Genomic DNA, 10038 nt, shown 5'->3' on the forward strand with positions numbered 1-10038 from the left:
TCAGTGGCACATATGCAGCGTGCAATGTCTCTCAGTTCCAGGGATTCTATCTCTTCTCAGTATGGGAAGCATGTGCTGTGAACATTATGGCATCTCCAGAAACGGCACACCATGTCACTCTCAACTCGGGGTGTTCTACAGGACTGCCAAAAGTTCCACAGATTCTATGCTTCCCCATACATCATCCCCAACTAGATTCTCACGTCCGTCTATTGTCCCATGTGAACTCTGTGTTTATTCTTGCATGGCATCTGCCAATGGAGCTCGTGTTTCTTGGGTCACCATGTATAGGCCACCAGAATAAAATCTTTCACTTAGCAGGGCCAAAATTGCACATTACATTAAATGCGTAACTTGACCCCATGTGCTTGTTTCTTTCTAATCAAGATTCATACTAATATGTTTCCATAATGCGTCGTTTAAATGACCTTTTTTGGTTTTTATATGGCATGTAGTGGGGCAAGGAGGAATCTGGATTAGGATGGAAGTGAGGAAAGGTGTTAAACTCCCCTCCCATAAGCCTCCCCCCCCCTGCACACACACACACTATTTTGGTTAGAAAAAAGCAAACACACAGGGCCAAAGTATGCATTTAACACAATGTATACAGGTGTGCTCACCGCATACCGTATAGGTCTCTCTTCCTCTCCACCCTCCCGCATAGCACCAGAACTGCCTTCTGCTTGTGAGGAAGCCACTGTGCCCTCTCCTCCTCCTCCCGAAACCCCTCTCACCCTTGCCTGCCTGCTCAAAGTTGTGCAGAGCCCTCCCTCCCCCGAATGCAACAGCAAGTATTCACAGATAGCAAGGTCACAGATAACGATAGTAGTTCAGTCTCTGCTTGGCCCTGGAACTAACTTGGAGAACTTGCACAATTCACTCTCAGATTAGCCTACCCCACAGGGATGTTGTGAAGGCAAAATAGGATAATGTTGTGTGCCTTTCTGCTCCTTTGGGGGAAGGAGAATTATGATGATTTACCCTGCACATTCCCAATCTCATCTGATCTTGGAAGCTAAGCAGGGTCAGGCCTGGTTAGTACTTGGATGGGAGACCGCCTGGGAATACTGGGTGCTGTAGGCTTATACCATGATCTTGGAAGCTAAGCAGGGTCAGGTCTGGTTAGTACTTGGATGGGAGACCGCCTGGGAATACTGGGTGCTGTAGGCTTATACCATGATCTTGGAAGCTAAGCAGGGTCAGGTCTGGTTAGTACTTGGATGGGAGACCGCCTGGGAATACTGGGTGCTGTAGGCTTATACCATGATCTTGGAAGCTAAGCAGGGTCAGGTCTGGTTAGTACTTGGATGGGAGACCGCCTGGGAATACCTGGTGCTGTAGGCTTATACCATGATCTTGGAAGCTAAGCAGGGTCAGGTCTGGTTAGTACTTGGATGGGAGACCGCCTGGGAATACTGGGTGCTGTAGGCTTATACCATGATCTCGGAAGCTAAGCAGAGTCAGGCCTGGTTAGTACTTGGATGGGAAACCGCCTGGGAATACCTGGTGCTGTAGGCTTATACCATGATCTTGGAAGCTAAGCAGGGTCAGGTCTGGTTAGTACTTGGATGGGAGACCGCCTGGGAATACCTGGTGCTGTAGGCTTATACCATGATCTCGGAAGCTAAGCAGAGTCAGGCCTGGTTAGTACTTGGATGGGAGACCGCCTGGGAATACCTGGTGCTGTAGGCTTATACCATGATCTCGGAAGCTAAGCAGGGTCAGGTCTGGTTAGTACTTGGATGGGAGACCGCCTGGGAATACCTGGTGCTGTAGGCTTATACCATGATCTCGGAAGCTAAGCAGAGTCAGGCCTGGTTAGTACTTGGATGGGAGACCGCCTGGGAATACCTGGTGCTGTAGGCTTATACCATGATCTTGGAAGCTAAGCAGGGTCAGGTCTGGTTAGTACTTGGATGGGAGACCGCCTGGGAATACCTGGTGCTGTAGGCTTATACCATGATCTCGGAAGCTAAGCAGAGTCAGGCCTGGTTAGTACTTGGATGGGAGACCGCCTGGGAATACTGGGTGCTGTAGGCTTATACCATGATCTCGGAAGCTAAGCAGAGTCAGGCCTGGTTAGTACTTGGATGGGAGACCGCCTGGGAATACCTGGTGCTGTAGGCTTATACCATGATCTTGGAAGCTAAGCAGGATCAGGTCTGGTTAGTATTTTGTTTTGAGTTTAGGAATTTGGTGGTTTGGGATTCAGATCATTCATTGAAAAAGACTTCCTGAATCACTCTTTGGGTTTGGATTTGGTTCCGCTCAGGGCCTATTATGAATTTACACCTTAATGGAATTTCTCCTGCTATTAAGTTCTGATGCTCTTGCTCTTAATTTAGGAACCATTTTTTTTTGGCGTCAAAGCTTTCACCCTCTGACACCCAAAAGAGCAGATCCATCCAAACAACAGAGCTTCCCATTCCATTCCCTCCCAGGTCAAGCCCCTCCAATTTCCATAATCCTTGGGGATTCATGTCCACCACTCTCCTGAAGTGACACTTCAGCTCCCAAATCTCTCTTCCTTTCATACTATTTAAATACTTCAGACAATGCAATGAGGTGATCTCCTGGGGACGTTTAACATAAGGCTTAACAAAGGCAGAGAAAAGAAAATTCTGTTTCACATCAGGGTAGGCCAGAAAGGGTTTCTTTGTTTGCTTTTGAATCACCTCTTTGAGGACGGGGATTATTCAAGGTTAAAACCAGCATTTAAGCACTTGTTTTCACAATGGGTTGCTAGGTTGCAAGCTGGGAAACTGTTCTGCACCTTTATCATTCCTGTTGCAGTGTAGGGGAAAAACACAATCCCTTCCTTCCCCAGGGTCTATCATGTCACCCATCCACCTTCCTGTCTGCAGGACAGCATACACAGAATCATAGAGTTGCAAGGGACCTACAAGGTCATCTAGTCCAACCCCCTCCCCATAGCAGGAGATTCTCCTAGAGCATCTCCAGCAGGTGCCTCTCGAGCCCCTGCTTGAAGATTTCCAGTGAGGGTGAATCCACCACCTTCCACTGGCAGTCTGTTCCACTGCCAAATTGACCACCATCAAGAATTATCGTCCTGATATCCAGCCAGCTCTCCTCTCTTGCACTTTTACTCATTGGATCTAGTTCTAGTACATGGAATCCTGCTTGAGGCAAAAGGAAGGAAAGAGAGCAGACAACAGGACTGGGGAGGAATTTCCAAACCCACACCCAGACAGGCATTCACATTACACACACACACACACACACACACACACACACACACACACACACCCGGAACAGGGCTACAAGCAGTTACCAATGATAGTGGAGCAGAAGCAGGGAAATTCGTGGTGTGATCAGGAGGTGTAGCTCAGTGGTGTTCCAGGCTAAAACCCCAACCATCACCCGTCCAGCTGGCAAGCACACACTTGTGCTCCAACTTCTTCCTGACTAGGCAAGCCATTGGAGTGCATGTACCTTAATGACGACATGAAGCTGCGTGGCGTCATGACGTCACGGCATTGCCATGGGTGCCAAAAGCTTTGGGTGTACCTCTGATCACATGCCCTCACACCAGGTCCTGTGTCTCATTCCACTTCCAGCCTCCAGTACAAGACAGAGCTTCCTGCATTCAAAAGTGTGATTTCTGCACCATCCCCGAGCCATTAAGCGGACTCCACTGTTGTTTTCCTCCGTTTCAGAGGATTAGGCCTCCAGGTATACTCATTTTTTTTCTTGCATGTTTTAAAAAAAAAAAAATAGCAGTACTGAGTTTCAAACCTAACCTTGATTGGACTCTAATACATTTTTGTTACATGCCGTGGCCACTGAAGCTCCCAGCTGTATGCCCCAGAGGCAGGCTGCTTTCTGAGGCTATCAAAGTGCTCCTAATCCCAGGTGATGCAATTACCCACTTAGGTTGTCGCAAGGCCTTGTGGGTTGCAAAGCGCATTGTCGAGCTCCACCAGCATCGCTGCCCCCAATAGCGAGGGACCAAAGAGCTGGGAATCCTTCTTTCCTGGTTCCGGTTAATAAACACTCAGGAAGGCTCCCCGCATCCCAGCCAGCCAGAGTATTTACTTGTCCGCTATACAGGTGGTGTCCACTTGCTTTATCAGGTGGCTCAGCGAGTGTCTCCATCCGGGGAGCTGAGCTGCAGGAGAAATAGCCAAGTTTCACTGTCTAGAGAAATTCAGGTGATTGGGGAATGTTTAGTCAGAGTGTCTGAAAAATACAGATAAAACCAACAAGCTGCTCACTGTTACCTGGGGGTGGCGGGGAGGGGTGGCTGGATCTTGTCCTGTGGAGACCTACGAGTACATCTTCTCCTCTCCAGCTGATGCCCAACTACAAGCACATTTCTGTCTGTTTTCTCATTGACACGGTATATATTTGTTTACATCACTCTTATCCAACTCTACCTCCCAGGAGTTCAGGCCAGAATACTGGAAGATGAGATCAAGTTTACATCTCAGTACTACTCAGCTGGGCAGGTTCTGTCTGTATGCTTTTCCTTTTGTCTCCCAAATACTGGGGGTCCTATTTTTCCGCAGGTTTAGGACCCGAGGATTTCACTCAGTGCGGGTCCAGACCTGCATCTGGAGGGCCTCACAGTACTGGATGCGATTAGAAGTGCCTTCCAGTTACATGCAGGAGAACTGTGAAGTGCAGGGAGGCTGCTTGTGACTTCCCCACTCTTCAAAAACCCTACCAGAGGCTTCTGAAAGGCACTTCTGTTTTGGGGGGGCTGGGGCCATTCCGTGGATTTAAATATCTGTGTTTTTCGGTATCTGCAGGGATTTGGGATTTGGGAATGGATCCCCCGCAGGTACGAAGGGTCCACTGTAAAAGAGTTAGCTAGTCTTGCTTTTTAAATCAAAGCTGGAATTCAGGGCGGAGTCTGAAATTTCTCTTATGGGGTAGGATCCCACAGCACACCAGTCCGCCCACCCCACAGCTACAGCCCTGCCTCTGGGCTGATTTAGGGCCCAGTCTTATTAGCCCACAGTACCAGCACTGAGCTTCCACGCAAATGTGCAGTAAGGCATGTCTGCAGCACCTGGAGAGGAGGGGCTGCCGGTGTTGAGCCTCAGCCCCACATGGAGGGCTGGCTGACACTCCTTCAGTGCCGCCTGGCAATGTTTTCAGGGCGGGAAGGAGGCAGGGAGTGGGCAACATCAGTAGGGGAGGACGAGGTGGGGAGGAACTGGCCTGGATGGGGAGTGGGACTGGCTGATCCCTGCCCCGCCACATCTAATCCTCCATGTTCAGCGGCAAAGCCTGACGCAGAGGCTCTCAAGTCCGACTGGGGCTTTTCCTGGGGGAAAGCAACAAAGGTCCCCTTCCCACGAGCAGCCCTCCAGTGGCCCCAGAAGTACGACTGGATGCAGGGGTAGCCATACTGGCACCGCAGCACCCGGTGGAGCCACTGGGGATAGGATGAGGCTGCCCAGCCCCTATGGGCCACTTACTGGTTTCCTGTTTCTCATATAGAGACCTCGTTGATGTCCCTTCTCTCATTTTCTCCAAATACCTCATCAGAACCCACCAAGGGCATTTTGCATTGAAGCTTAAGAACATGCACAGGAAATAACTTCATCTTCCCTTGTTTACCTTGCCCCCATTTCTTTCCCTTTCCTCTGCTGTCTTCTGTCTGTTTTCTAGATTGTAAGCCCCTTGGGGCAGGGACCTCTCCCCTCAAACTTTGTTAAGCGCCATGCACATGAATGTGCTATGAAACCAATGAATATTATTCTTATTACTAATGCGAAGTATAATTAGAGGCATGTGTTTGAGAGGATAATCCACAAGTGAAATTTTGGCCTTCCGCTGGTAACCAGATGAAAAGGCACCCTTCCTCTTCACAATCCACAGTTTTAGCCAGTGTTACATACAAAGCAAACCTTTTGTCCTATCGCTTTTCCAAAGTGATGGTGAAGCTTAGTAAAGAACTTAGTAAAGAACAAAGGAAAACCTTGCCCAGGAGGCACATTTTCTCTTTCTTTCTTTCCTATTTTTTTCTGCCTTAAATTGCTTCTTTTTTATTACTATTATTAGATTTTGGAATATGTGCACTACAACAAGAACATTTCGTTCAAGTAAAACAGTAGTTAGCATTCAAACAGGCCGTAAACCACCCTACAACCTTCCCATTTGGCGTAAGATTTAATCAACATCCCAGCGTAGCCATCCGGCAGATTCTATGAATATGAAACCGAATTGTTGTTGTCAAGGGAGGATTTTTTGCAGAGCATTTAAGGAGTCATCATTACCCATCAAAAGCAGCCGAAAAAGATCCCTTTATTCATGTGCTAAGGAGCAGTTGAAGTCAGACCAAATACCTCTCCTGAGAAACCGTGTTCACCAACCCATCTTCACACAATACAGAGCAAAAAGATGAGAACAGGAAGGCATTTCAAAGTACTATCTTTCATTGGGGTACTGGGGCATTTGGAAAAGACCATCTTCTCAGGCTACAAAGCTTGAGCTGGCTCCATCAGTTGACCAACCAGAAGGGCGCCAGAAGTACCACAAAGGGCCAGAAGGGGAAAGGACACAGAGAGAAAGAGCAGACCAGTGGGAGACAGACAGGAAGCAGGATGCATTACCCTGCACAACCAACAATTTCCCCCAGACAGATAAAATACACTCGGACCTTGGTATCTGCAGGGGATTCATTCCCGGACCCCTTGCAGATACCAACACAAATCCACTGATTCAGTCCATAGGACCTCTGGAGGCGACCAGAGATGTTCTCTGGTCCGCCTCCAGATGTGTTCTGAAACCCATAGAGGCTGCGTGCCCCCGAAGGCGTTTTAAAGGCACTTCCAGTTTTTAGCAAAAACCCATTAAACTGTTCTGGAGGGCTTTCTCGAGACTGAGTGGTCTCGTGTGGACTCTGCTGGCTTCAGAAAAGTTCACGGATGTGACCAGAGAGCATCTCAGGTCCAGCCTCCATTGTTGGTCTGGAACCCACATTTAGTTAAAACTGCAGGTCCCAAACCTGTGTATAAGGAGATAAGATCTGTACAGAGTTCTTGTCTTCTTGTTGGCATCCTTCAGTCTCGGAAGACCATGGTGTCACGCTCTGAATGGTGGTTCTGGAACAGAGTGTCCTCTCCAGTGCGCGAAGCCTGGGTAAAGTAGGTATGGAGAATAGGCTGTTACCCATGCAGCAAATCACCCCTCTCCACGTCGCTGAAATGGTTCAATGGAAAGGCAGAAGCCAATACGGTTGGTTCCAGCGACGTCGCAGGAGTTGCCAGAACGTGACTGTGTTCAGCCATGAACTGCCTCAGGGACTCCAGCTCTGTATTTTGCCTTGAGGTTGACTCCTGAAGCCTTTTCCATAACTGGATGTAGCCACAAGGCAGTGGAGGTTTGGGATCAGAGTTTTCCTTCTCTCAGATGAGCTGCCTTCCCAGGCTAATGAGTCCCATCTACCCGGTGGCTGTTCAGTCACCTCTTACGACAAGTACAGCCAAACTGAGGGTCTATTCTTATCCCCAGCCCTCAGGGGAACAGAGGGAACAGGGGAACAGAGTTCTTACGTCCCTCCAAATAGAAGCGGCACCTCTTTCTATTGGACGTATCCCTCTCATGAGAAAGTTTTCATGTGTCCTACCAAGCCTGCAATTCTCGTTGAACACAGCAGGGTTTACTTCTGAGTACACATGTAGAGACAAGCACTCTTTTTAAAATATTTATCTGGAATAATTTTTTGATTCCATTTTTTTCTAATGCTTATGCATTTGATGAAATGAGCTTGATTTTGCAGGCTCATAAGTCCTAAACTTAGTAAGACAGACTTCTGAGTGGACATGCATAGGAGGTCTCCTCTGGGTAAGAGAACAATCATTCCCTTAGCTGGGGGGCAAGCCTCTGTGATGCATGGGGGGGGGCTGTACTAGCTAAATAGGTGGACAACACGGTGGGATCAGGTCTGGGAAGAGGGTTGGGATTTGGCAGCTACCAAACCTGCCTCCTTCCAGGACCTGATCCACCCATCCCTTGCCTCTTCCTACCCCCTCCCTGCCTGGTTTTGACCCCACCCTGCCTGTTCGGCCCTCCCCCACACCCTCCCACCTGTCCCATTAATTAACCTGCTCTGGCAAGTTGTGGCAGAGCTGACAATGTGGGACAATGTTCTAGAAGGCAGAACTTCTAGAACACTTTTTACACCTGGCACTGACTGCTTTATGGCAGTCAGCGCCAGCAAAAGAGGAGTGTCCCTGGTGGGTGGTTTTTAAGGATTGGGCCACTAATGTGGCATAGCTGTGAGTAGTGTTATGACAAGTTCATACCCTTAAATTTACCACTGCTATTGAAATGGATCACAGACCAATAGGGATGGTTCTTAATGGGTAGGACAGGAAGATAATTCCTGTTGGCAAAGGATGTTTTGGCTTGAGCATGCCACTGTGCAAAAGAAAATATGAGATCTGAAACAGAGGCCCAGGTTTCCTTTTAAGCTATCTTACACTTCCTTTAATAGCTTCCAAAGGCACATATAGGCAAACATATTTACATGTCATCAATCAATCAATGTAATGGGCTTCAAAAGCAGGTGACTAATCAGTAAAAACAGCTCGCTGTCAGCCCTAATCTAACCACCATTGGTTAGAAGTCTGTGGACTCTGCAAACAAAAATACAACAACAGGATCACACCAGGGCACAGGGAGCGAAAACCGAACTTTCACTGGCAACGGAGTGTGGCAAAACGAATCCATTTTGACCATCCCTTTCAGTGGAAAAAAGAGTCTTGTGCAATTGGGTTTTGTACTATCAAGTGTTAAGCTGGTATACTTCAATCAACAGGAAGTGGTCACAGGGTGTCAATGGAGAGCCACCTGCAGGTGAATATTTCATTGAACCAAAATGGAACCTCCAGGGTCAGAGGCGCTAAACCTTTGAGTGCCAGGTGCTGGGGTGCAAGCAGAGCAGGAAGGCTGTTGCCCTCGTAGCCCCTGCTTTTGGGCATTCTGGGGGCATCTGGTTGGCTTTTATCTGATCCAGTGGGCTGTTCTCATTTCTCTCCAGGTCCTGGAATAGACACAACCCCTGTCACTCAGATTGCTTCTCGCTAGCCCTTAAAAGAGACATTTTTTTAAATCATGCGTGAATATTTTAAATTTTAAAACCTTGCAGAATACATAAAGGCAATCCTTGACAGGGCCAGCTCAAGTCCTCCAAGCATCTGAGGTAGCAGGCAGAATGCTGCCTACTCTTACCTCTGCTCCTCTGACCTCCTGGATTGGAGAGCTCAGGAGGAACTGAGGAAGGGAGAGAGGAAAGTGGTGGGCTAGAGCATCAGAGATGGAGCCAGAGATGCTGCAGCTCATTGTTCTCCTTCCCTCCACATGTCCTCCTCTGCTCTCCCACTACCCTCTGTCTTTTCCAGTTAAGAGAGTGGGGTGAGGAGCATTGGAAGCAAGCAGGCAGAGGGGCATAGGCTCCCCAATCTTCTACCTGAGACAAGTGCCTCAGTTGGCCTCCTGGATGAGCCAACTCTCATGTTGATACTGGGCTCTACATATCTTAGCTGTAACCCTCCCCAAAGGAACTCAACAATGAGACAGAAATAATTATTTCTTTTTGGGACGGAGGGGGACAAATATTTCTAGATGGGAAAGTTGGAGCATGTGACAATGATCTTTGGTGTACATATATCCCAGGTCCATTAACAGTGTCTCTGGCAGCCATGCTTTTATGCATGTGATTGTGTCATTTACACAGGTTCTTCCACCACTTCATCTCCAAGATAATTCACTTTTCAGAGGAATAAACAAGCCACGAGAACACTCCGGAGTTGCTTGGCTACTCATCTCATTCATAGCCATCCATTTCCACCCACTCCCTGCTGGTTCCAATTGTATCGGGTCTATTCCTGCCAGTTTTGCTGTGATGACAGCTTTAATAATTGATATGGACGTGCTTAATATGCTCACTTGCTAGAATGGGGCGGGGAGATTGGATTTCCTCACCTCCGAGGGGAGAAGGCATCTAAATGAGAAGATGCTCTGTCAGGTTCTTTAGCAGGGCAAGAGATCCTTTTTTTAGAA

General features: G+C 48.1%; 1 pseudogene; it reads left to right on the top strand.

The window, feature by feature from the left end:
• The first annotated feature begins 965 nt into the window (after nt 1-965).
• On the top strand, nt 966-1083 carry LOC136659529 (5S ribosomal RNA; annotated as a pseudogene).
• Nucleotides 1084-10038: the final 8955 nt, after the last annotated feature.

Source organism: Tiliqua scincoides, chromosome 8 (assembly GCF_035046505.1).
Source record: "Tiliqua scincoides isolate rTilSci1 chromosome 8, rTilSci1.hap2, whole genome shotgun sequence".
In the NCBI taxonomy this organism is placed as follows: Eukaryota; Metazoa; Chordata; class Lepidosauria; order Squamata; family Scincidae; genus Tiliqua; species Tiliqua scincoides.